Raw genomic sequence first — 27,056 nt, 5'->3', positions numbered from 1 at the left:
TCCAGGTAATAGGCACCCTTGATCCTTCTCAACATATTTCTCTTAAAGAGTAAAAGCAAATGAGCCTTGCTCCCTTTTCAGTGTTCTACCTATTTCTCTAGAAGAAGATTCACCATGAGAACAACCATGCATTGAGAAAAGAGACTGGCAGTACAGAGGGAAATATCTGAAGAAGTGCCAGTAATTACATCACTAAGGATTTTGGGTTTATTTGTTTTTGAGAGATGGTGATTTATTCCTTCATAAGAAAGAATAAAAATCAATTTAAGTATTTATATTCAAAACTGCTGTATGTACAGTCCTGCTACAGATAATCTTTTTTCTCTAACCCAATTCACAAGTATGTAAGAAAATTTGCATTTCCTATGTGTTTTACCAGCTGACTGATAAGACTTTTTCTTATTGTTAAAACAATGTACTTATAACCTTAAAAATGGGTCACAATTTGGTAAGAAGCAGAATGCCAAAATATAAATTAAAAGTTTGCTACTGCATGAAATTGAATGAACGATAACATTCATAATTAAGAAGACAGTCAAATATCAACATTCTTTCGGGTTCATATGTCAGCTACCTTTAAATAGAGATGTGATGTAATATGCAAATCAAACATTAAAAAGACCAGGATAAAAGTACTATATCTAAAATTCTTCTCAAATCAATAAGAATTGAATTAATTTTTTTATAGTTTCTCTCTCAACAGTTTATTTTCACCAGAGTTGAAAGTTAAGCCTATAAGTTTATTTCTCTGCTTAAATACTTATTACTAATGATGGACTATTAGACATCACCCTGCAAGGTGTTTTACACTTTCTAGGAGAAATTTATCACTTCAGTTCTAAAAAAAAAAAAAAAAAAGTTAAGGAACATCAGATATTCTTTTGCATTGTGCCATCCATGTGATGGATGTTGTTTAAACCATAATTTCTTTTTTTCCCGTGTCCAAATATCTTTATTCATATAAAGAAAATACCCTACAAGCTCTCAAATTTATTCACCTTACCTCCAATTTTTGTGATTTTACTCTGAAACCAAGGAATTCCAAACACCAAATAAAGCAAATGACTTAAATTTCCAACTCCGCAAAATTTGCAGAACTAGAAGTTGAGTTGCAAATAAAAACAATTAGTAGGAATAAGAGTCATAGGATAAGCCTCTAACTAGACACGTCCTTTACAATTACATATTCTCCCATTTCTAAACAGCTTGGTGACTTTCAACTACTGCTGTCCTTGTAATTTATCTAGTTTTGTTTCTTGTCACTTTGTCACTAGCACCACCTACCTTTGTGCTTTTTTTTTTTCTTTTTTCCTCTGTATTAGCTGTAGAATTTATTGCACTTTTGAAATGAGCAAATGAAATTAAAACCCTACTATAGATTTTAAAGCTAAGATGAACAGGACATAAATAAGAAAGGGATGTGCAATTACAGTTGTGAAAATGTGTTCTAAGGAATAAGCCCCACAGTCAGTGCCTTGTAAGATATACTAGGCACAGTTAAAGCACTGTTACTAGCCTGTAACTCCAGTGTTCTTCATTTATTTCATCTCACTGGACATTAAGCAACAGAATGACTCACTAATCCAGAATGTGACTGCAAGTCTGACAACAGCTCTGCCCAAAAAGGAAGGAAAAAAAAGTCATTTCTTATCAAAATCTAAATTTTGTTCATTAAGCATATATGACATATGGTTCACATGCTGTATTTCATACAAAGCGGAAATTTTTCATTAAACTAGTAATATTTACATTGGGGTATAAAACTTAGCTCATTAGCTCCATGCTAATGAATGAAGATTGACTTCATGAACCATTTGTTCATCACTAGTTCAGGAACCCATGTCCTGCACTAGATTATACTCCCTTGGAAATATTGAGGATGCTTTAGTTAGTTGCTCTGTAATGCATCCAACAAAGTTAAATATACTTGAGAGTTAGATTGACAAAGAAAGGCTCAAAGGAAAGACTCCTACATGTATAACTGTTTTACTAGCTACAATTGTTCTATTATGTTTTAAAAGTTATATGCTACACCTTTGTTCAGATGTTACTTGATTCAATCACTTTCTAATAATTATTAAGTTCCTAGCCACTTATCTCTATATGCCTCCAACAATTCCCACAGACCATTCCTTGACTTACTCATTTCTGTCCATATCTAAAATAATCCATTGCCAAACAGGTTTTAAAAAATGGTTTCATTAATTCTCTCCTTAGACATTAGAAGATATATTAGATCTACCTATGGGTCATATATCTCTGACAGCCAGGCTGTAAAGTACATCTATATTCAATCGTTTGGTTTCCATCCCAATTGAAACATGACATTTAAACATTTTGACTAGAAAACAGAATATGTCATTCCCTTGGAGCTTGAGCCTAGTCATGTCCTATTAGGCTGTCATAAAACTAAAATGAATAGAAAGAAAATGTTAAAACATTAAAAATAAGAAAATGCAGGCTATTTCTTCCAATAAAACCTCATTGAAAGTCGGTTAAACTTAAATATTCTCATTGGAGACTCTAAATATACATAGGCTTTAGGAAATAATCATGCTGTTCTTGCAGTGTATGCTCTAGGGATTTCATACATGGAGGCCTCATGAAGTACTAGTATAATCCGAATAAATGAAACCACCTCTGGATAATTAATATGTAATAATCCACTAGAGTGCAATTTTTTCCAATTGAATTATTAGTACATAATTTCCTTTACTCACAATCCCTTCTGGTAGTGTGTGCTTAATCATTTATATTACCACCTTGACTTCAGTTACATCATGCTGCAAAATGCAGTTCAAGTTCTTCCAGTCAGAATGCTGCCAAAAGAGTAGGGGAAAGGGACACTGCACATGCAAACATGATAACAGAACATACAAATTGGTTTTAGGTCAGCAATATAACTAAAATGCAGTTAAAAGAGTAAATGCAAAATGTCAGATTTCAGTTTTAAAAGTATTACTGCTTTTACAAGCAACTGCTTCTTAGTTAACAGCAAGAAAGTTTCACTCTTTTAGATAGGTTTATCAGTTGTGTGACCACGACTTTCCTAAAATATCCATTATTTTTACTGCAGTGCTAAGGAATAGATTCTTTGTGGCGCAGAGACATTTCAGAACTGAAACAGTTTAGCTTTAACAAGATTGACAAGACGCTGTCAAAAATTTTATATTTAACTACAAAAATCAGTACTAATATTCTGAAGTGAACACATCTATGGCACACTTTTTCATTTTCCCTTGTGCCTAGGACCTTACACCAAGAATAGAAATGAAATGCAAAGACATGAAAAAAATACAAATCTAAGGAAAAGATTACAAGGTCAACAGTACCCTCCAGACCTTCAAAACATTCTCATTTGTGTTTCCAACACACACACCAGAGTTCCTCTGAAATTACTCCCTAGCTTTACAAAACTGTCACATATCATGCATTTGAGAAGCTATTCAGCCTTCATACTGCTTTGTACATGCCAAGATGGTGACTGGAAACAGACAGCACGGACTTACCAAGGGTAAATCATGCCTGACCAACCTGCCTGCCTTTTATGATAAAATGACTGGATCTGTAGATGAGGGGAGAGCAGTGGACGGCCTGTCTTTATTCTGACTTCAACAAGTCTTTCAGTGCTGCTTTCCATCTTGTTCTCTCCTGGGATTTATTGTATTTAACATCTTCTCCAATGGCCTGGAGAATGCAGGATTCTTACTCATCAAGTTTTCAGATGGCACAAAATTGCAGGGACATCCTCAGCTGTTACACAGGAGGACAGAGCTGCCATCCAGAGAGAACTAGACAGGCTGGAAGAATGGGCCAGAGGTAAACACATGGAATTCCAACAAGAAAAATGCAAAACCCTGCTCTTCTGGGAAGGAAGAGCTCCTTGTAATAATATAAGCTGGGGATGACTGTCTGGGGAGTGACTCTCTGGAAAAGGACGTTTGGGGTCCACTGGAACAGGCTGCCCAGGGAGGTGGTGGAGTCACCATCCCTGGAAGTCTTTAAAAGACGTTTAGATGTAGAGCTTAGGGATGTGGTTTAGTGGGGATTGTTAGCGTTAGGTCAGAGGTTGGACTCGATGATCTTGAGGTCTCTTCCAACCTAGAAATTCTGTGGGTCCTTTTTAAAAAAAAAAAAAAAAAAAGAGGGGGGGAGAAGGGGGTGGGGGGGGAGTGAACACAAGGCAGTTTGGCCTGGCAGAAAGGGACACTAACAGTATTGTGGGCTGCATTAGCCCCAGCTTTACTCAACATTCACACTGCAACTATGTACTGTAGTTTGCTCCCTCCCCCACAAAAAGAGGGATAAAGTGAAACAAGTTCAACAGAGGGCCACCAAGCTGGGTGGGAGTAGCTATCCTGTGAGAAGAGGCTGAGAGCCCAGGGTTTTTTCACTGGGAGAAGGGAAGACTGGGGAGAGCCAACAGTAACACCCCAGTACCCATGGCAAGTTTACCAAGAAGACAGAGCCACAAGCAGCACACAGCAGGAAGGTGACAGAGAAGAGCCATACACTGAAGCATAGGAAGAATGATTGGAAAGGCTCTTTCACTGTTAGGACAGTTGAGCAGTGGAGCAGGCTATCTAGGGAGGCTGTGCAGTCTCCAGCCTTGGAGGCTTTCAAGGTCCTTTCAAAGTGGAGGCTTTTCAAAATCCAAACATTGAGCAGCCTGGGCTGACCTCTGGACTTCGAGCAGCAGGTTGGACTAGAAACCTCCTAAGATCCCTTCTAAACTGAATTGATCCATTATTTCCATAAAATCAATATTCACTGGCTCACTTTAAATATTTTCCACTACAGGTAAGAGCTTACAAAATGCCCTACAGATGAATACGATCCACCATAACATTAACACTCCAGGTATCAATACACTGTGAGAAGAGGACCAAAACAGACAAAATGGATCCCAGAATCCACTACAAAGAAAAATAAGAGAGGCCAGAGGAAAAGCAGGGGGGGGGGAAGGAGGTGGAAGAGGAGGCAATTTTGCAAGTCCAGTCTTTCTGTACCCACTCATTTTTAATGAGTCACCATGAAAAATCAAAACAGTACTTAAAGTTTAAAGTTTATATCCCGAGTTCTACTTTCTACTGTTTAATTAAATGATTTTTCCCCTTCTTAAACAGAAAATAAAGGTTGATAGCTCCTATAAAAACTCGGTTCTGTAATCTAACCATAACTATAACACACTAAAAGCCTGCTGGGAAGTAAAAGACTTTCCAACATACTGAAACAATTACAGGTCACCTGGCCCTCCTCCCCCCTTCCCTGCCAAGTCATTCTCCATACTTTGCTGGATTCTCTGAGCAATTAATTGCACTGGTTTCCTAAATAAAGGGTATCGAGGGCAGCAGTTACAGTACTGGAAACTCACGTCTTGGCTCTACTTGCAAAAATGCCTGACATGGGAGCTCAATGGTTGTCATGCTTCAGGCAGGGACAGCAGGACACGTGCAGGAGCCTTCCTTAGGAAAACGTCACTAAACCAAACTGTTCAACAATCTGATGCCTTTTCTTTTCTCTGAAAAAGCAGTGTTACCCAGCATAACCCATATGGAAAAATGCAAAAGATTCTCCACAAATCTCTATGATTAAGTTGAAAAACAAAACCAAATGAACAAAGCCACCACCACAACCTCTTGAGCAGCTCAGATAAACAGTGTCCTTTTGATAATAAAATATGCAATGCAAAGAAACGGCAAGTAGTGATTAAGGAATTAAATGGGAATGCATAATAAACAAAAATCAAGAGCCCTTGCTTCATTTTTCTGCAGGGGTTGAGAATGCAATAGACTACATTATCTGAAAACATAAAAGAAAAAGTAAAGAATGGCCAAATGGAAATGGTCTTTGAATACCAACTTGGAAAACTGTATTCTACTGTTAATACAAAGAGCTTGCATGATATTTTGCAAATCATTTTTTTTGTGCTGCACCACTGCCTTTGAAGTATAATATATATATATAATTATATATATATATTATATAATATTATATATATATTTTATATGTAAGTATGGTATATAATACCATACAAATCATTGCAATTTTAATACATTTTTATGTTTTGTATATCACTTGACTCCTTTTTTTCTTTGAAAATTTAGAAAAAATAGCCATTTTGAGTCATAACAGGATTACAATAAATTCTTATCCAATTAAGTATATAAGAAAAATACTGAATAGCATTTTAGTGAGGAAAATCCATCTCATCTCCCAGAAAACTGCATGAAATTTTCCCTGTGGTCCATATGCAACCTCTGACGTGGACAGAGCATATACAGAAGAAAAGCAACCATGCCCTTAATACCTCACATGAGGAGTTTCCCAATAGCTGATTTGCTTTTGCAAGTCTGTTTAAAACTATGGAAATGTGGGATATGTTCCCACATGTCATTTGAGTTGTCAAATAGTTGCTACTCAAGTGGTGCATTTCCATAAATTAACTGAAATTGCCCCATTGGCCTCAGTAGTATTGACTCAGACCTTAAACTTCCTATTTGTCTTTTCTCACTGGCTTTTTTTGTTTTCATCATTATATATATATATATATATATATATATATATATATATATATATATATTTTTTTTTTTTTTAATAAATTACTGCATGCTATTCCACATCATACATGTATTTAAGGAATGAACATCCACTAAGCATAAGTGATAGCAGGAATCCCTGTATGGTATTTTCTTTCATATATTAGTCCATCAAAAATTCTGACATTTTCAAAAATAAATCAAACCCCCAAAAGCCCAGAATGGCAGAATCAGTTGGAAAACTTTTGTTTGTTTTTTGATAAAATCATGAAATATTTCATCATTCACAAGGCATAGCAAAAGAATGCCAACTGAGCAACTGAGGTAAAATAAAGGTATTAATGCTGCTGAACACTACATGATGTAAAACAAGATAAAAAAGATGCAATAACAAGTCAGTCTCAATGGAGTAAAACAAGAAGTTTGCCAACACCTCTTTGACAATTGTGTTGGGTCTGACAGCCATCATGGTCCTGCTGAAACAAAACCCCTACACACTGTGGGAGAAGCTAAAGTCCCTGTAGTGCATGTGGGAAAGTGGATGGGGAAGGCGGTGTGGGTTGCCCCTGCCATGGGAAAAGGCAAACCCACTCGTGGGATTGTCTTTGTCCAAGGACCAGGGTATACCTGGGGGGTAATGCAGAAAGATGGGGATATCAAGTGTGTGCCTCAAGGAGATTTAACACTGGGAGAAAATTAATCTGTAATCCAAGTTATGTGTTGTAGGAGGACACTGCAGAACCAACGACAGGTCAACTTCTCAAGGAACTTGGCAAGTGCAACAGTGATATGAGCTAAGCTGGTGCTGGTGTCAAGAAAACCAACTTCACCTGCCCTGAGTGACCATTTTGACAGATGAAGCTGAAACCATCAACATTTTTTATGAACATTTTAGGAAAAGACCTATGGAATGAAAGGAAGTACAGACATATAAATACTGCAGTGGACGGAGAACAATGGTGATGAGAGCATCTATATACTAAACTGTGTGGCACATATATATATATATATATACACATATATATGCATATATATACACACACACTCATATATATATATATATATACACACATATATACACATATATATATACTAAACTGATTGTGACACAAATGTTATGGAATAAGGGGTGGAGATTGTGTTGGGTCTGTCTGAGCTGGAGTCACCTTTCCCTGCAGCAGCCCGCACAGTGCTGTGCTCTGCACTCGTAGCTGGAACAGCACTGATATCACTCCAGTGTTGTGTCTATTGCTGCGTAGTGCTGGCACAGCATCAGGACTCCTTCCAAGCCCCCAAGAGCCAGCAGGCTGGGGGTGGGCAAGTGATGGGGAGGGGGCATCGCCAGGGCAACTGACCTAAACCAACCAAAGGGATATTCCAGAACACCTGATGTAACACTCAGCAATAAAAGGGGGGGCTTTCGTGGGGGAGGGGGCCATTCCTCCTGAACAACCCCTACACGTTTTGAGGCCCTGCTTCCCAGGACGTGGCCGAACATCGCTTGTTGATGGGAAGTGGAGAATAATTTTTTTCCCTCTCTCTGTGCTTCTTCTGCTTCTTCCGTTTCTTTTTCTCCCCATTCCCTTTCTCTTTAATTAAATCTTTCTCATCTCAAACCTCGAGTTCTTTGTGTTGTATTTTCTCCCCCTTCCTCTTTGAGGAGAGGGGGAGTGAGAGAGCAGTTGTGGTGGAGCTCGGCTGCCCACCTGAGTAAAAACACCACAACAATAAAAAGATATTTACCATGAACAAAAAGTATATTTTGCACTAATTGCTTTTTTAAATAACTATGAACTACTATTGCATAAAATATATAATAATTTAAGAAATAGAAAAAAAAAAAAAAAACATAAAATACGTGCAAAGTATTAAGGTTAGTATAAGAAAGCATTGTAAGAAAGATTCCTAAATATTTTAAGATTAACGATACATTAACATATAATGATACCCTCGTCAAATGTGGAAAAGCAACAAATATATACTTAAATATTAACACAGAACAACAAAAAAAAATCCAAATTGGCATTTCTATGACAGTAGTTTTACATCATTTTCGTATTGTAAAATGAATTTTATCCTTAACATTTTCTCTAAGACTTCATTCTACTGACAGAATGACGTAAAAAGGCACTTTACTGGACACATAAAACAAGTTGGTATGGTCCAACATGACAATAAAGCTTACTTTTCAGGGTAAATATTTCTGTAACTTAACTGATAAATAATAACATCTCCAGAAAATAAAAGGAATCAGATTTCATACACTTACATTCAGCAGCATTTACTTAACTAATAGTGTGGTCATCATTTTGACTGCAAGTCTTCTCCCAGCTCCATTGACATCAGTTAAAAACAAGTAGTAGCTCTTCTTAGGAGCACGACTTATTTATATATTCTTATATGCTCCCATTTCTCTAAAAATACGTGGATAATATGTATACATTCTCTAGAGAAATGTTTAAAAGAAAAGTGCAATTATTTTACAGATGTCGTTTCTCCTACTGAATGATAAAGGAATCTATAATTAGTGAAAATAGTATCTATATATATATTTACATTTAACACCATTTGCAATTAAAGGCTGTTGAAACCAGACAGTACTCATTACCTGAAAACTGGGAATGGTACTCTGAGAATGATATTGTAAATTAAAGCAATAAACGCTGCATAATTTAAACACCAGTATTCAAAATGATCCAATGTGATATCATAATTGAGAAAGTTTAAGAAAAAAGAAGGCAAATCACAAGAGTAAATGCACAACCTATTGGAACACATATAAAATTACTGAATTTCCTCACCAACACCTGTGAAATTATCACTAATTGCCTTCAAAGCTTTTTTTTAAATACTTTTGCTGTTTAGTATTGCTTTGAAAAGTTACCAATAGAAGTAAAACTACCCTTTGTCACTAAATGAATGAAGAGGATATTTTGGAGATCTACTATATCTTTAATAGTTAACAGCATTTCCAAGCATGTTGCTCATGGTATCACCACTGACATTTTGTTTTAATAAAGGCTCTTGTTACTGGAAGTAGATGCATATGTTCTTACTTTATATCTGGTGGAGCTATCAGCTCATTACCATTCACTGCCTCCTTAAATCCTTCCCTTAGGTATAAAAGCCATCAGACTTAATTCCATTCAAAATTACAAGTATTATAAGGAAGTGTTTTAGAAATCTGTGGAAAGAGAGGTGCGACTTGCTTTTAACCTGTAACTATAGCAAGGAGTGTGAATATAAGCTATGGAACACTTTGGAGGAATACTGTTTTATAGATACCAATCCTTTCTGTTGCTGGCTGCAGAAAAAAGCAGTTCAACATTGCAGCAAAGCAGTAGGAGGAGGGGTACATGGGTTAAACATGTATTAGTTTCTCCTCACTGATACTCTGAACAACAATAAAATTCATCGTTTCCTTACAACAGTAAGGCGTTACTTTCAATCCTTATAGATTAAAAAAAATAAAATAAAACAGACTTCATTAAGGTAAAGTGAATAGGTCACAAAACACATCTTAAAAATACAACCTCATTCTGCCAGTGCTTAAGCACAATTATGAAATAGTCATCCTTACTGTCTCAGATTAAGGAAAACGCATTGTTTTTTGACAGATCCATCACTAATTGTTAGAAATATGGTGCTCAATTCAGCGAGGTATTCAGGCATTCACTTTATATGTTTAAAATCTAATTGAAAGTGATGAGATTAGTCATACATAAAAAATTAACCACATGTTCAGTGTACAGAGTTTCCTATGAAAACAATATTTAAATATGCTGAGTACCTCACTGATCTTGAACTTCAGACTGCAAACAAGATAGAATGCCTCTCAAACAGCACTGAGCTTTTTCCCAAATAATTTTTAGTTCTGTCTACATAGTCCCAATAATCAGTACTTCATTCCATCTACAGTCCTGTTATTAAAAGTACTACAGCCACATGTGACAAACATCACCATTTCCAATGCCTTTAAGTGGATTTAAAGCATGGGGAATAAGTAGAGTACCACACAGAAGTGCTGCTAGGAACAGACCAGAGTGGCAGGTGACTCTGGAGATATCTGGAGATAACGTCTGTGTACACACGTGGTGCGAAGAGGAAGATGTGTCACTTGTAACAGACATTAACAGATTTGTCAGGGAAGTTAGAGGCACGTACTTATGACAGCGTTTTAAAACGTAAAGAGGGGATTTTACAGATTTACTCTAAGTTTTGCATTTACACTTCATATGATCTTTGCACTTGATATAGGCAAATGCATCTGCACTAGGTTTTTCTTCAGGGTGAAAGACGTGAATGAGTAAAGAAAACGTACTACAGAAAGGCATTAGGCTAGCTTGTGCTTTAGGAAACTGGGGATAGCTAAAGCTGCTCTAACCTTTGCTTTCATTGTTAAGGTAAGATACAAATACACATGTACAGTGTAAACAAGTCTTTATTTTGATCCACATTAATATGTACCAGATGCAAGGAGATCAACGAAACACTCTGAGGCTACTGTTGTGGCTAAGTCTAATCTCCCAGGAGGCTGCCTGAGAAATCAAATCCTTATGTTCATAGAACAAACAAGCGGGTGTGAACCTGTTCCTAGTAGCTGCAGAATTTAACTACTGGGCCACTCTTGGCCACTAAAAAAAAAAAAAAAAAAGGATGTAGAAACACCAGAGACTAATTTTCCCTGAGACACATGAAACAATTACATTTTATTTCATATATTTATCTGGTTAATAAAGCAGAATTCTTAACTTCCATCAGAGAAAATTATATAGGTACAAATTAAGTAACTCCAGCAAATACTAGTACCAGAATGCAAAGGATCATTCTAGGTTTGCAACTCAGGGACAGCATAAAGGACTTAAATGAGCACAGCAAAGTAAAGCTCAAAGACTGTGTAATCCTGGGTGCCTGACCATGAATATATAGCAGGGAAGTCAGCAAAATAATGACAAGCTTAGACAATGGTACCATTTTTTAAACTTTGCACAGACAATAAACATTTTTCTTTTAGCATTTCTACCTGATAAAAAGTAAAATTAATTGTGCCATTAAACAATTTTGTAGTGAATGATATCTAAATACTAAGAGGCAGCTTTAAAAAAGGAGAACTACATACATATGCTATTGTTCCACAAGCTAAAGTTAGGAACAATTTCAAGAAAAAATGAAAACAGAAGGGCCAAGTTCTGGTTTCATAACAAAGGCAGGATAGGGGACTAGGATCTTGAAAAGCATACAGAGTAATGCACTAGAAAATATCTACAAATTTCCTAAGTTTTCCTTCATTAATCCCTTGTGGGAGAAACACATGACGGTTTTGAAATCCGACTTGCTAGCATCAAAGTAGAAAGCCATCACACTTTCTCAGCAGTGAGCCAATGTTCAACTTAGCTTTAGCAGACACCCACCTGCTAAAGTGACTGGCATTTAAAACACAAGCTCAGCTGGAGCTTTCATGACAGTTTGTTTCACAGTACATTTCCTTTCCTTGCCCCACAAACATATGAATATATCATAGGGATAGGTTGGAAGCAGCAGCTCTAGGCCAATTGAAAGTAAAATATTTAGAGGTTAAGTTTCATAATTATAATATTCAGCACAATCACAGAACTTTCATTCTACCTGCACTAATTTTTAAACAGTTTTCTGAATAGAATCAGGGTGGTTTCTTAAGTTATAAAGAACAGATAATTAAGTTGCTTTTTATTGTAAAACACTCTCAGGTTATCCCCTAGTTTGCATTGTTTTGCTGATGCTGGTGTTGTCTGTGGTTTTGTTTAGTTGTTGGGGGGGGGGGGGGGGGGGGGGAGGGGGGGGAAAGGTGGAAGGTGAGCAAAAGTTGGTTTTCTTTTCTTTTCTTTTTTTTTTTTTTTTTTTTAAGAGGAAAGGATTTGAAAAAAAAAAAATAAATTTCACACAGAATCACAGAATTTCTAGGTTGGAAGAGACCTCAAGATCATCGAGTCCAACCTCTGACCTAACACTAACAGTCCCCACTAAACCATATCCCTAAGCTCTACATCTAAACGTCTTTTAAAGACCTCCAGGGATGGTGACTCCACCACTTCCCTGGGCAGCCTGTTCCAATGCCTCACAACCCTTTCTGTAAAGAAGTTCTTCCTAACATCCAACCTAAAACTCCCCTGGCGCAACTTAAGCCCATTCCCCCTCATCCTGTCACCAGGCACATGGGAGAATAGACCAACCCCCATCTCGCTACAGCCTCCTTTAAGGTATCTGTAAAGAGCAATAAGGTCACCCCTGATTAGGTAAGTAATGCTCTAAGGTGGGGTTTATTAAATCAAGTATCCTGAATAGTCTTTCAGTAAGACTGCATTTATTTTCAACAAGTTCTTCATCAGTAAGAGAATTGCTATATTTGTTGTGTGAGGAGATGAGTACTGCATCAGTGCAGAAGAGTACTCTTTACACTCCTGCTTGGACAGCTAGGTAAGAAAGAGAGCTTAAAGGAACATGAATACAGAGATCCTAACCAGCCTTCTAATCTCACAACTAGAGTAAATTTAAGACATTCTGTGATAGATCAAGCTGTGAGATTTAAGTAACACATGAAACCTACCCAATTTACAGATAATGTACAAGGAGTTACAATGTTTGGTCTATACTCAAAACACTGTTAGAAATGCAGATATATACTGCAATTACATCCTCTGACAAGTATACTGAAGGAAATCAGGCACTGTGGATGATTTTTAGAATAATAATCAGTATGGTAGCATTAGTCTGTGGAAGGCATTGCCCAGAATCTTAATGAACCATTCCTATTCTACAACACTTACTGCAAGAAAAAAAAGATGCGTACACTACAAGCAATTTAGTGAAGTATGAAATAACACTGTAAATTATATCTTTTTTCTCTTTAACCTCTTCCCCCCCCCAAAAAAAATGGGAAACATATTTAACACATTCCAATGTAAATGTCTCAGTCTTTCAATTCAATGATTTTTATTATTATTATTATTTTGACAAAAGGAACCAGGCAATCAGGGAAAGAAAAAAAGAAAAAAAAAAGGAAAGAAAAAAAAGAAAAGAAAGAAGAAAGGAAAAAACTTTAAAAGGATCACAGTAGCATCCAAGACTGCAGCAAGATACCAACAAACCTAACCATTAGAAACTTTATAGGAAGTTTATGGGGCATTTCTTGCTGCTATCCCAGTATTTTCAGGGCAATGGTTGTTGTCTTTTATTCTTCAGGTTTGACCTAGGAACTTCCCTTTAGGGATCAGAACACCAAAATTTTATTTACAGGTATCCAGTGTTCCTTGGTGGCACCAAGTGCACTAGAGCCTCAGATTTCCCTCCAGTTGGCAATGTTTCCTGTCTTTTTTTATCCACCCTCCTCAGCCTATTCTAGACCAAAAACTATGGCCTTAAACACCCTATTACTTTTCACAACTCACCTTCTTGTCCTAGCCCCTATTTCTTCTCATTGTCCTCTATCAACAAAGTATTCCCATTTCAGCGACACCCTTCCTTCCTCCAACCTAAGACACAACCTATTTCATCCAAGATCCCCAATATTCCTACTAGTATCTGTTGGTCATCTTTTTCTGAATTTTACTACTCACTCCCTTTTCCTCCAACCACATTTAAAGATTAGAGAACCCTTTAAAGAGCCACCACTGCTGCCAGTTTTTCAAATTTGAGATATAACTATAATTTTTCTAAAGGTCATACTTACAAGAAATCCACAATGCATCATAATCGTACCTATCTTATGAAGCAAAGTACAAAAATATTGCTCATAACTATCTTACAGGAAAGTATAAAGATACTGATACAAAAAAAAAGTTTCTATATCACAAAACAGCTGTAGGCAAAAATAATTCCCAGTGAGCCTATGGAAGTGACCACAAAAATATAGCCTACATAAAAGAAATACAACTCATATTTTTAGACCATTTTTCCCCTGCTATTTAAAATGCTGGCTGTAGATTTCTTTTTTTTTTTTTCCCCCTTTAAAAATAGTTGGTTTGTTTCAGCACTGCAGTAACAAACCAAATATTTTCAAAACATACATTAGACTGTCTTGCATTTGCATGAAATTCTGAGTCAGAGTAAGGCAAGTTTAGGTGACTTAAGACTTGAGAGGTTAGATACAAGCTATATCTCCGGCACCATTCTGTGTGCTCCATCAACAGAATTTACTGCCATCTTTGCAGATGAGAGTGCTGTGAACTGAAATCCAAAATTCAGTTAATATGACAGGTTTGTGGCTGGAGAGCAAACACTTCACTGTGAAGGCAACAATAGTGGCATAAACAGCTGGAAACCAGTGTATCGCTACACGTATTAATTCAGAGGAATTGTCACGGTGTGCCTTTATGCAGCTAAAGGGGAGTCTCACCCTCCTAGTTAAGAGACTCTGTGGCCTCGTCATGTTTCTTTATGGCAGCCCTCTGCAATAACACGTGCAGACCCAACAGCAGCCTGTTCCTTTCTGCTTCTATGTTTCCAAGAAAGTTCACAGATTTATAGGCACATCACACAGCTTTTGCTTCCAACAGATAGTACCAGAAAGTGGCCTTAAGCACTGTAGTCTCTTCCACTCTCCTTTCAAGTACCAGCAAAGATTGGTAGCCAACATGAAAGCAGATACCAACAGTGAACTGTTTGGAAAAATCTCACCTAACAAACAAAAGGAGTCTAATTCTAAGCCTCAACGGTAATGCTGGCTAATACCAACAAATGCAGAAAAACATAATAGACAAAAAATATTACTTAATCACCAAGTCCAAGTAGAATTAACAGCTTATACATTTGGCCAAAGCCAAAATTATGGTCAAGGTGCACACAATTCCCCCAGTTCAGTGGATGGTTCTGGACAGGGACCACAGGCATAAGCCCCCAGTGGGAGGCTTCCCTTGGGAAGGCAAGTAGTATCCCAATTTTGGATGAGGCCAGCAACCACCTCTAGCTACTGAGAAGGTATCATAACAGCAGGGGAGATGAAAATCTCCTGACTACTTCCATACAATATTACAGCTTCTTCTGTAGCTCAGAAAGTGATTTGAATATTACCATCAATTTTCAAAAACGTCACTTTTACTACAGAGCAGTCTAATCTTAAAAAGGATTAAGATTAGGTTAGCAAACGTTTATTGATCATTTGACTTGGAACCACATTTTTACTGCTTTTTGAATCTCAATAACTCATCACAAAGTGTAGTTCAGCTGCTGAACACTTTTAATTCAGCACACCTGCTGAATTAAAACAGCCATATGAAACATTTCACTGTCAGATCTATCAACGCAATTTAACAAAATTGAGACAACAAATATCAGATATGTAAAGAAAAAAAGAAGAAAAAGAACAACCCACAACTACATAAACCTACACAGAGTATTATCTGTGGTTATTGTTAATTAGTCTCTCAAGGAGAGAAGATGGAGTGTTAACACCTGCAACGTGCTGATTTACCGTGCTCATACAATTTTTCAACAAGGAGTTGTTTTCTCTTTCAGATACATTTCTGCTCTTTTTCCTCCTTTGGTCTGTAGCATAAGAGTGCACATTCTTTTTTATCCAAAGCTTTTGGAAAATGATATTAGTAACCCTGGCTGTAAACAGCACTTAATTGTGCAGGAGCTGTTTTAAATTTACACTGAATTCCAGCAACTTACTCCTGGCCATGCATAGCCTTTTTCTAACCTGACCTTGAGGTAAGATTTCAAAGCAGGGAAAGGAAAAAGGTAACAAAAAGCCCTTTCACAATTTACATCTATGAAGTGTTAGTTTACATTTAGATTTTAAAATACTGAACTTAAGACTCTTGCACAAGAACTCCAATTACCATTTGTGTTTCTGAAATACAATTAAATTCTGAAAAACTACTATGGAACAAAGATTTCTTTTTCATTTCACCTGATAACTGGTTAAGAGATAAAGTAAATATTTTATACTGCTTGGCTGCTCAGCCGTGGAAAAGTAAGATATGCATACAGTAATGTATAAGCCTTCTCATCTTGCACTATCTTTGCAAGAGTTCTCATGGGAACTATTTGTTATATTTTGAGCCTTTAATTTTCGGGGGGGGGAAGGTTAGGTTTTCTAAAATTGATAAAAGCAAAACTTCAGCTCTGAAGCATATGTGGAAGTGGTGAAGATAATTTTCAAATTTCTGGTTTGTATCTGTCCCCAGAAGTACAAAGGTAGAGCGCACTATTTCACTTTTTATTTTATTCAAGCAAAGAGACAAATAAGGAGGTTTACTTGCAAGTTAGAAGCAAAAGGGCAAACCTGATATGTCATACAATTTTGCATTTAAGCAGAAGTCTCAATCCTAAAACTGGTTCAGTACCCAGGACACTCTTTTATCCCAGCATCAGCTACAGAATGCTGGGAGACGGACAGTGACGGAGAAATACTGACCAGTCACAGCACAGTGCAGGGTGCTTGCTTCAAGCTTGTGTTCTGTAGTGGTGACTTTCACAGCACTTCTTCCCCAGCTCTTCCACACACAAATTTGAGTGACAGAATGGGAGTTCAAAGAGCAGGGTTTAAAATTGTGTATCGATGCCATTCTCCTAGCCTTTAAAAAATGTCATTTAACAGAAATTTCTTAACTACTTTTATTTGTAGACTGTTTTCTACAATGTTACCATAACTTTCAAGACTCACATCTCTGATTTTCAAGCCTCTCACTTTGTGGCTTAGCAGGTCCTAGCACTGCTGAGCTGTGCTGCCAGTCAGCAGGAAGTTCACATGCAGCAGGTCTTCCCCCTCCACCCCAAAAAACAACATGGAGTCTAACTTGCAGGCAGACTGAGTGCACGCACAGGCACTGCTAATACCTGGGCACTTGGAGACTGGGCAGAATGCAGGCACCAAAGAAAAACTCATGGTGATGCAGCAATGGACTTTGGAAAGCCCCAGACAACTGAAGCCCCAGGCACTCACTTATAGTGAAGATGCAGAAGTATTTTAAATGAATTTGACTAATTCCATAGCACATGAGCGTTTTTGAAAAGAAAAATATTAAACCATTCTATTCTAGAGTTTGGAAAGTTAGGCCCAGTAAGTAAAATGAAGCAGAGACATGGTATAGCAAAGGTTATACAAGATACTAGTAATATTAATTTCTTTATAATAAATAGCTTTATCAACCTTTTATCATAGTCCCTCTCCTAGATCAAATTTAGACACAGGAAAGCAGATCAAACAGAGAATATTTTAATCAGTGCTTTAACTACATGATTAATGACTTATTTAAAGCAAACATCTATTCTCATGAAAGAAAATCTCATTATTTTGAAAAGCTGCCTTATTCAACTTGATTACTCCATTTAATAGAAAGTTAAATTGAATAATATACTGTATAAAACCCATTTATCTTAGTATTCTTACATGAAAAACAACCTTGTGTTAAAACAATCCTGTGTTATAATGTTATTGGCTGCTGTTGACTACAAGCAATGAAACAGTTATGCAGTAGTTTCAGCTAAAATCAATAGCAGCTTGTCTTGTAACATAAAGGATTATGAAAACATAACTTGCATATAAAAGTAAGCTTTAAGTGTTAATGCAAGTATTGAAATGTTGGGCAGGAAAAAAAAAGATTAAAAACTATATTCAATTTCTGTTCTATTTAAAGCATTTGGAGATTTTGAAGGATCTTATGAAACTGGTAGATAATAGGCGTAAATATCAACACTCTGGAATGTCTAAAAAAAGAGATTTCTGGCTAATGGCCTCACTAGTTATAAGAGATATGCCAGCAGATTCACCTAATGCAGAGTTCATTTCATTTTATCACTGCAACATACCTAATGAATACTCTAATGCAACCTGCAATATCAGTGTTTCCCCTTGAACAAACTGCTGGGTTTTTTTGTTTGTTTGTTTTTTCACATTTTCACGTGCTTTGTAGGAGGGATTTTGCTAATGTATCTAATACTTCAGAGGAAAAGGAAATCGCATCCTTAATGATGTTCCATCAAAGAAATTTCCAGTGAGTGCAAAGCAGTCTGGGGGAGTCAATCGAAGGTCAAGCCTGTTAGAGGTCAAGTTCTTTGAAAGATCACAGTTCTGAAGTTTAATTGTTTTCAGAGAGAACTCTGCTGATATGTCAACAGTGAATTTTATAGCTGACAACACTCAAGGAAAGAAATCGTTTCCAAGGCTGAAGTGACTATGGACCACTGAACAAGATGAAAAAAAAAAAAAAAATAGTAACTACAAGCGTCAGGACATATTTTTAGGCTCACCATTTAGAAATGAAAAAATAATAATAATAATACTGCTTTCATCACTGATAAGTGAAGCAGGCTAATGCATCTCACTCTCTTAGGCTGCTGAAATACACAACAAAAATACAACATTTTACAAGAGAATTATGAAGTGCTTAAAAAAATATTGACAGTAATAGCGATCTAGAAGTTCAATTTCATTCCATTTGCAGAATGCCTAAAACTTCTCCTGCCCCTTCAAATCAGTATTGCAAGTGACCAAACAAGATATCTGAATATAAAATAGCCACTCATAAATTCTGTTCTCATGCCCATGGTTGGGCTTCTCCATTGTACCTAAATCATGTTCCTCAGTGCCCCCAAAGCCCATTGAAATTTCTTTCAATGATGGCTAACAATATGAAATGAAGAAATACAAGTTTTCCCCAAATAAGGAAATGTTAAAGTTACAGCACATTACAGTGTAGAGCTTCGCCTTTCCTCCACCATAAAAATTAACCTTCATATGGTTCTAAACCTTCGATTAATATAAATACATATATATATATATATATATATATATATATATATATATATTTTAAAGTCCTGACTGTGCATTTAATCAGAGCAGTAAACTGGACTCTTCACTTCTGGTTGACAATGGCTAGACCTGAAATACAAGGTGTCACTAAACATACATAACAAATAATTTGGATCTGTGTATTTTCAAGAACCTCTCCATTTTGAACTTGCATACATTACACAGCAGTATAGCTGCTCTACATACTCAAATTTGGAAATACAAAGATCATTCGGCTTGCTAATTAATTTAAAAGACTGAACATGGATAAATGAATACATATCACAACAGAGTTCTCTTTGTGAAAAAGTGGCATGCTGTTCAGTTACAATTACCATTGTGCCTTTTAACAGTCAAAAACTGGAAGACAGGAAAATGGTAACTGCAATCAGTGGGAGTTTTGTCTGAAGATGGACTGTAGATCAAGCCATATATATTGTTTAAGTGCTAAGAAAATTTAGGGCAACTAGGAAGCAAGAATCAGTTACAGGGTCAATGATCTTCTGTGGGACATACAGGGGGACTTTGTGTGCACCTTCATGAAGTGTCCCCTTTCCATATGGAACCAGAAGAAGAAAAAAGAAAAAAAAAAAAGAAAGAAAAAAAGTAGTTATTCCATTCACCTGCTCCTCCAGAAGACATCACCTTTATGAGTAAATTAGTAATAATCCTTAGAAAGTACTAATGAAAAAGCCCTTACATCCTCCATTTTCATAATCACAGGATCATCACATTCATAATTTTTAATTCTGACTGAGTAGAGGTCACAACCTCCAGCTTCATAGCCCTTGCTTGCATTCAAAATCTACTATTTTTGCATTTAGATCAGAAACCTGATTGCCATCTGTACACAGTCATTACTTAGTGATCATAGAAGACATAAAAATATTCAAGTATGTAAGTCAGTTCCTTGCATAAATAATGAAGTTTCAATTAAGCATGACCACCTGAAATGTGTCCTTTCTGTTATAAAATAAGCAGAAAGTGGAAAGAATATAAATAATTTCAGCAGCACACAGCTCTAGCTGACTTAAAATGAGATACCAGCATTTCATTCAAGACTATAGCAGCTTCATAATTTTGCTGAAAACAGGAGAAAATATAACACAAAAATGTTTTTGTTGGAAAATAAAACTACAATGATTATATTTCCCCTTATATCTATCAATAGTCATACAAACACAGAACATATGCAGAGAGCTAGTTAAGAACAATTCCTCAACTCGGGCAATAGCTTATTCATCCAGTACACTTGGTTGATCTAATGGAACTCGAAATAGAATATACAATAACATCTCATAAGTAGACTTCAGGAAGACAGGTTCTCAGCGTTGTTTTTTTTGTTTTTGTTTTTGTTTTTTTTTTTTTGAAATTTTTCCGTTTTCTGTCTGAAACAATTTTTTTTAGTTATAAGTTAAAAGAAACATGACACATTGAATTCTGTATGCGCGGGATGTTGCATATAGTCCTTTTCAGAGGACAATGTTTCACTAAAATTTATGAGGTTAAGAGTTGTTAAAAACAATAGCAAGCCACTTATAAGCTTGTTCTCTGATTATCTGTTAAAAGCTATACAGGTTTTATACAATTTCTCAAACTATCATCATTCAGAGTGCTTTCTGAAAAATACAGTGAGCAGCATAACCAACATCTCTCAGATATGGTTCATTTCTTTGTTAATCCTCTTCCCTGGGAAAAATGCATTTGGCAAAGCTTAATGACCACTTCATCTCTTTATGATAACGTGCAATAGCACATCTTATTTGCCTGGCCTGATAGATCCATAGCCTATGGCCCTGATGATAATGCTAAGAGAAATCTAAGACAGATTGTAACTATTCAAAAAAGAAAAAAAAAAAAAAGTAACATAGGAAGATCCCTCCATATATCAGTGCTTTAACAGCACTAGCAGAGATTGTCTGGTTTCACCCCTTTTAGACAACAGAGAATATCTTCCATAGGCATGGAAGGCAACAGAAGTCATACACAGCAATGTCCTGCCATGACATAATAACTAGTAGAGTCCAAAATCAGATCTATATATATCTTTGAATTTATACATATACATAAAAATATATAGACATAAATATATATACACACACATATATATATATCCTGCTCTTTCAAACAAAGCAAAACATCATTCTACTGGGGATATTAAGGTAAGAGTAGTATTTTAATGCACAGAATCACAGCATTTGATCCATTATTTTTCTCCCCTTTCCTCCTTGTTACTAGTAGCAACACAAAGCCACAAGTCCTAGCCAGGAATTATTCACAGGGGTGGTTTTAGGAAAATATGTATTAATAAGTCTTTTTTTTCCCTCCAACTTTGTTTAATGCACAGCATCTGCTGTTTTGTGAGATTCTATACAAATCAATGTAATATTACACAGATTCACTACTGAAATTAACTGAAGGCTGTCACAATATGAAATGCATGTTTACAAAGCATGCTAATTAAACAACAATAACTAATAGCAATTGATGTATAGAGGTAAACAGCAACAAGGCTAAAAACACAATCTAAGTTCCTTAATGGTATAACAGCCACAAAATTAAAGGCAATCCATAAAATTATTATAAAAAAGTGCATACTTCGTTGTATGCACTTCTTTTAATCTAAAGCATTTTTAACAGGAAGACAGAGTTCTAAGCAGATGTTATATGTATAACCTAGTGTACTTCACAACTTGTTTGCTACTAATTCTTGAAGGGAACAAGCAAACCATTATTCTGAATGAATACTGCCTTTCTCAGGTACTGGGCCTTGCTGGGATAGTTTTCTTCATAGATGCCTGTATAGTACTGTATTTTGAACTTGTGATTAAACCAGTGTTGATAACACTGTTGAAAACACCGGTGTTTTGCACATTGATGAGAAGTGCTTGCACAGCACACTTTTTTTTCCTTACTCTGCCCCCCTCAGAGAGTAGGGATGGTGTGCCAGAAGCTGGGAGGTGGCATAGCTGGGACAGCTGACCCGAACTGACCCAGGGGATATTCCATACCACATGACACTGTTCAGCAATAAAAGCTCAGGGAAAGAAGGAGGAACATTTGTGCTAATGCTTTTCATCTTCCCATGTAACCATTACCCATGCAGAAACCCTTCTTTCCAAGCAGCACGTAAACTACCTACCAGTGACAAATAGCAAATAAATTCCTTTATTTTGCTCTGCTTGCACACATGGCTTTTCTTCACTTATTAAACTTGTTCAAAAATGTAAAGAACTTAAAGAACTATGAGATCTCAGCTTTCACCTTTTTGATCCTCTCCCCATCCCACTGTGGGGGCAGTGAGCAAGCAACTGGGTGGATTCTTAGCTGTTAACCACTGTGAACCCACCCACGTGGCCGCACTCAAACACAAGTATTTTCACAATTACACTCCATATGGTTTGTTTTACTTTGTCCCTAAAGTTTATTGTTGAATGAAGAAGACAGATTGTGACATTTTGTTTCATTTAATCTAATATACTCATCGCAGTTTAAAGGGCATGGATGAAGATACAATACATAATCTGAAAGCATTAGTCAAATATCTCAAGAAAATAATGAAACATTCAGACCACCTACTCACAGCTACTTAGTAAATAGTCAACACTGTAAAGTCATCACACCCATTGGATGATATACAGCAATTAAGTTAGATGTTGAAAATACTCTAGTGCAGGTAGTATAAAAACTCCAGAATTTACAGCTTTATTCACTACGAAATCTTTTGAATTTAACACAATTCATTCTAAAGACCTCATATTTATGAGGAACTTAAGGCAAATAAATGTAGGTACATGAAAAATTACAAAACTGCAGCTAAGATTGCGAAGCTGTGATCTAAACTTTACCTCTGTGTACAATGAATACTGTAGAAAATAGTAAAATTAATTACTAATATGTGAAAAAAATATTAAGGGAACTGTACTTACTGTAAGTAACCTGACTGCCTTATAGTCCTTTCATATAAATTACTCTTGAAAGTCAAATTCTTCTCTAGTGTACATGTATTTGCACAAAGTTTAGTACAACAGCAAAGGTTTTGTTCATATTGTTCTACACTAATAAATGAAATCATACTTTGAATGATTTTACATTTATAAATAAATAAATATAGCCAGAGGCTTGATTCTGAAAAAAAAGAGCTCATTTTGCCAGTTTTCTTTGCAACAGAAGACTGAAGCCCTGGGAAACAACAACACTTAGTTACATATCCACACAAGATTACTTTATGACATGAAAGCGAATGAGAATAATACGGATTTCTGATAGCTTAGAAGCAAGGACACTGAAAATGTTAAGAGTATTCCAGTCCTAGATATCCTAGTTAAACAATCTGCTTGTCATCCTTTTTTTCTCTTATTCCTTTAGTCCCAAAAGACACAACTTCCTTTCTGAATGCTACCTTGGCATGAAAATCACTTATGCATACCAGAATGTGTAACACTAACTGCAGATCACATACTGGAAATACAGTGCTCATACTACACATACGCAATAAATGCTCACACAAACTTAGTGCTATAAAAGTAGACAATAATGAAATACCTTTAAAATCTTTTAAATAACCCCCTTAAGACTAACCTCTTGCAAAATAGTTGATTTGAATATTTTTTTAAAACCATTTCTGGCAAACTATGAAATTTGATTCATAGAGTAATACAGATTGGGAAGCTCTCTGAAGATCGCAGAGTTTAAAATGTTTATGGTTAGGTGAGACTCTCTGCTTGAGTTTTGAGTATCTTCAAATATGAAGCTTGCACAGCCTCTCTGGATAACCAATTCTATTGGGTAACCATGCACAGTATAAAGTACTTCTCCTAATATTAGTTTGGATTTACCCTGTTACAACTTGGATTTGATGCCTTGTCCTGTCACTGTGCTTACCAAAAAGAGTTGAGTTTCATCTTCCTTTAGCATCAGATCATCAGATAATTTAGGACAGCAGTAACACCTTCACTTGGCCTTCTCCTCTTCAGGCTAAACAAACCCAGCTCTCAGCCTTTCCCTGCATCCTGATGGTCTTTTTCTGGACTCACTCCAATATATCAATGTATTTCTTGTACTGGGGAGCCCAGAGCTGAACACAATACTCCAAATGCAGTTTTATAATAGCCAAATAGAGGGGAATAATCACTTCCCTCAACCTTCTCTCTATGCCCTTGCTACTACAGCCTAATATGTAAGCTGGTACCTTTACTGAGAAGGCACACCACTTTCACATGTTCGACCTATCTACTGGAACACCAGGACCATTTTCTCCAAAGTTTCAGGTCTCCACAGACTGCACTCTTCCAGTTTGATTCTTGTAGATAAACTGATCTTCATAGTGGATGTTTCTATAAATATCTGGGCTGCAACAATCTCTCACACCTGAGCACTACATATTGTCATTCATCTTCACAGCATATCAAGCTTAGTTCTGTTTATTGCTCTACTGTCGCATGAAATGAAAGCACAAAAGGCCAGCTGAACCTTTCAATCATCCAGGGAAGAACCAGGATTTTCAACCAAGGATGAGACAGTGTTGGCAGAAGGCCAGGTAACCATGTACAACCTCATAAATCCTTGATTTATCTGGTATGCAGCTGTGGAAGATTGCTATGGGTCAGCTGTAGAATGCTGTAATGTTATACCAACCTGAGAAATTTGGTATCGTCACCATACAGCCAGGAGATAAAATTAGCAGCATTTGTTGTTGTTTGTTAAAACAAAACAAACAAACAAGAAAAGTAGTAACACCATTAAAAAAAAAAAAAAAATCTACCATTTACTTCCTTTTCTAATTCTTCCTGTTCTTTGGCATGTGATGCATGGAAAGTGATATTCCTTATTCTTCATTTGGCTCAAAAAATATCATATTCTTTCATGCTACTAAATATCTAGACAACAAGTAAAGTGAGGTTACTCTGTAGAGCTGGAAGAAGTAGATGGCTACAAGTAGAAGAGCTGGCTAGAAGTAGATGCAAAATCTGTTTTATTTACTTTGTACCACTTAGCTAAACACAGATATCCTCATATCTGCAGGCAGAAATCATAATGATTTATTAATATACTGGAAATATTATTTTAGAAATTAAATAAAAGCCACAGATCTTAATACTGTAATTCGCTGATGTTGCTAGACAGTAATATATATTGATCATACTAGCCTGGTACCATAAATGAACGTCTAATTCTCCACTTTACATCTTGTGTGTTCCCATACACCTATGAAGAATGAGAGTAAAACACTACCATTGTGATAGTATTCCTTATTCTCTTTACAGAGAGAAATCTGTCAAATGTCTCAAAGAGAGTTGACTGAAATCTTGATCTATTCATTCTAGCCATTAGTCTTGAAACTGATTTTTAGTACTTCAAAGAAATACTAAAAAGAAGATTACAAAGAAGATAGAACTTCTTTGACCAGAACTGAATTTCTGTGAAGATTTAATAAAATGATCCCAAGACAGCATTTACCAAGAATAATCTATGGAGCATGTCAGCTATTCAAATTCAGCAGAATAGTCACATGGTGCTGACTCCCAGTTCATACCTCTCCTCTTTCAATAACACATTTAAAAAGAGAAAAAAATGTTACTTCCTGAATTGCCATTTTATATGTTAAGTATAAATTCTGTGTTTACATTAAAGATTCACAGACAGGATGGCAGACAATCCCGGCATTAAACACTCTGAAATACATTACAAAATCAGGATTTAACATAAGGATATGAGAAGACAAACAATCCAGAAGAAAATTCAACAATATGCACATAGCATTTTTACAAATACACTATACCTATTTCATAGTAAAGTAACTATTTAAAGTCTGTTTCAAAATCTGCTTTAGCTAACATGTTCCTACAAGTAATCACACTTAAGGGAAGTTAAATACTAATAATCTGTGTGTCTTTCTTGTTACTTTCACCTTCTATTAACTTGCTTATCTACTTCAGAACACTATAAATACATATTTCTATTCCAACAGGCAAGGAAAGTTAATGAAATTACAGTAATGGTTAAGGCAGTCATTTATAGGTGTTGATTTAATAAAAAGAATCCATTTTAGTAACTGCAGAACAGAAAAGATAATGCAAAACATTTATTTCTGCAGTACTGCCAGTTTGGCTCAAATAGCAGTGCTTATGGAGGAAGGTACAGACTTAGGAAAACTATTCACAGCCTGATTAGTGTAACAGCAGAACAATAAAAGAAACCAAAGGGAAAAACTGAAAAGAATAATGGTGCAGCACCTGAAATGTGGCACACCAGACTGCTAAATTAGGAGAGTCTTCCAGATCCTAATCCACACAGAACTCTGTGTCAGAAACAGCACAAGGAATAACAAAAGTAGTATAGTTCTTTGGACATGACTTGTTAAGAATTTGCAGTTAGAGGAATCTCCCCAATAATCATACCTGCAAGACTGAGGAAATGCAACTGGAAGTAGTGCCTTCTGTCAGTTCTTAGTCTGTACATATTTGTAGGTGCAAAAGTCTCTTGGAAATCTAATCCCACTTCTTAAGGGGGAAATCTCAAAGATGACAAGCCCTTGTCTGACTTGCTGCTCTGAACTTGAGATTTTCTTCCAGAAATAGGTGAAATATAGACCTATGATAGGAAAGAAAAAGTCAATTTTAGTTAAACCTGAAATTCAGATATTAAGCTTCACACTGTATTAGAAACACTGTCACAAAGCTCATTTGTGGCTTTGATTTTGTTTTGTTGGCTTTTTTTTTTTTTTTCCTGGTTGATCAAGCAAC

General features: G+C 36.2%; 1 long non-coding RNA gene across 10 annotated transcripts in view; it reads right to left on the bottom strand.

The window, feature by feature from the left end:
- LOC311436196 overlaps positions 1-27,056 on the bottom strand; it is a 263,693-nt gene that overhangs the window by 223,149 nt on the left and 13,488 nt on the right. For all 10 annotated transcript variants that reach the window (XR_014692652.1, XR_014692653.1, XR_014692654.1 and 7 more), the window contains exon 2: positions 26,712-26,904. This is a non-coding gene — a long non-coding RNA (uncharacterized lncRNA). The remainder of the gene's footprint in view (positions 1-26,711; positions 26,905-27,056) is intronic.

Source organism: Aythya ferina (genome assembly GCF_964211825.1).
Source record: "Aythya ferina genome assembly, chromosome: 4".
Taxonomy (NCBI): Eukaryota; Metazoa; Chordata; class Aves; order Anseriformes; family Anatidae; genus Aythya; species Aythya ferina.
Note: the sequence above shows the minus strand (reverse complement) of the source record. Positions and strands in the feature narration are given on the sequence as shown.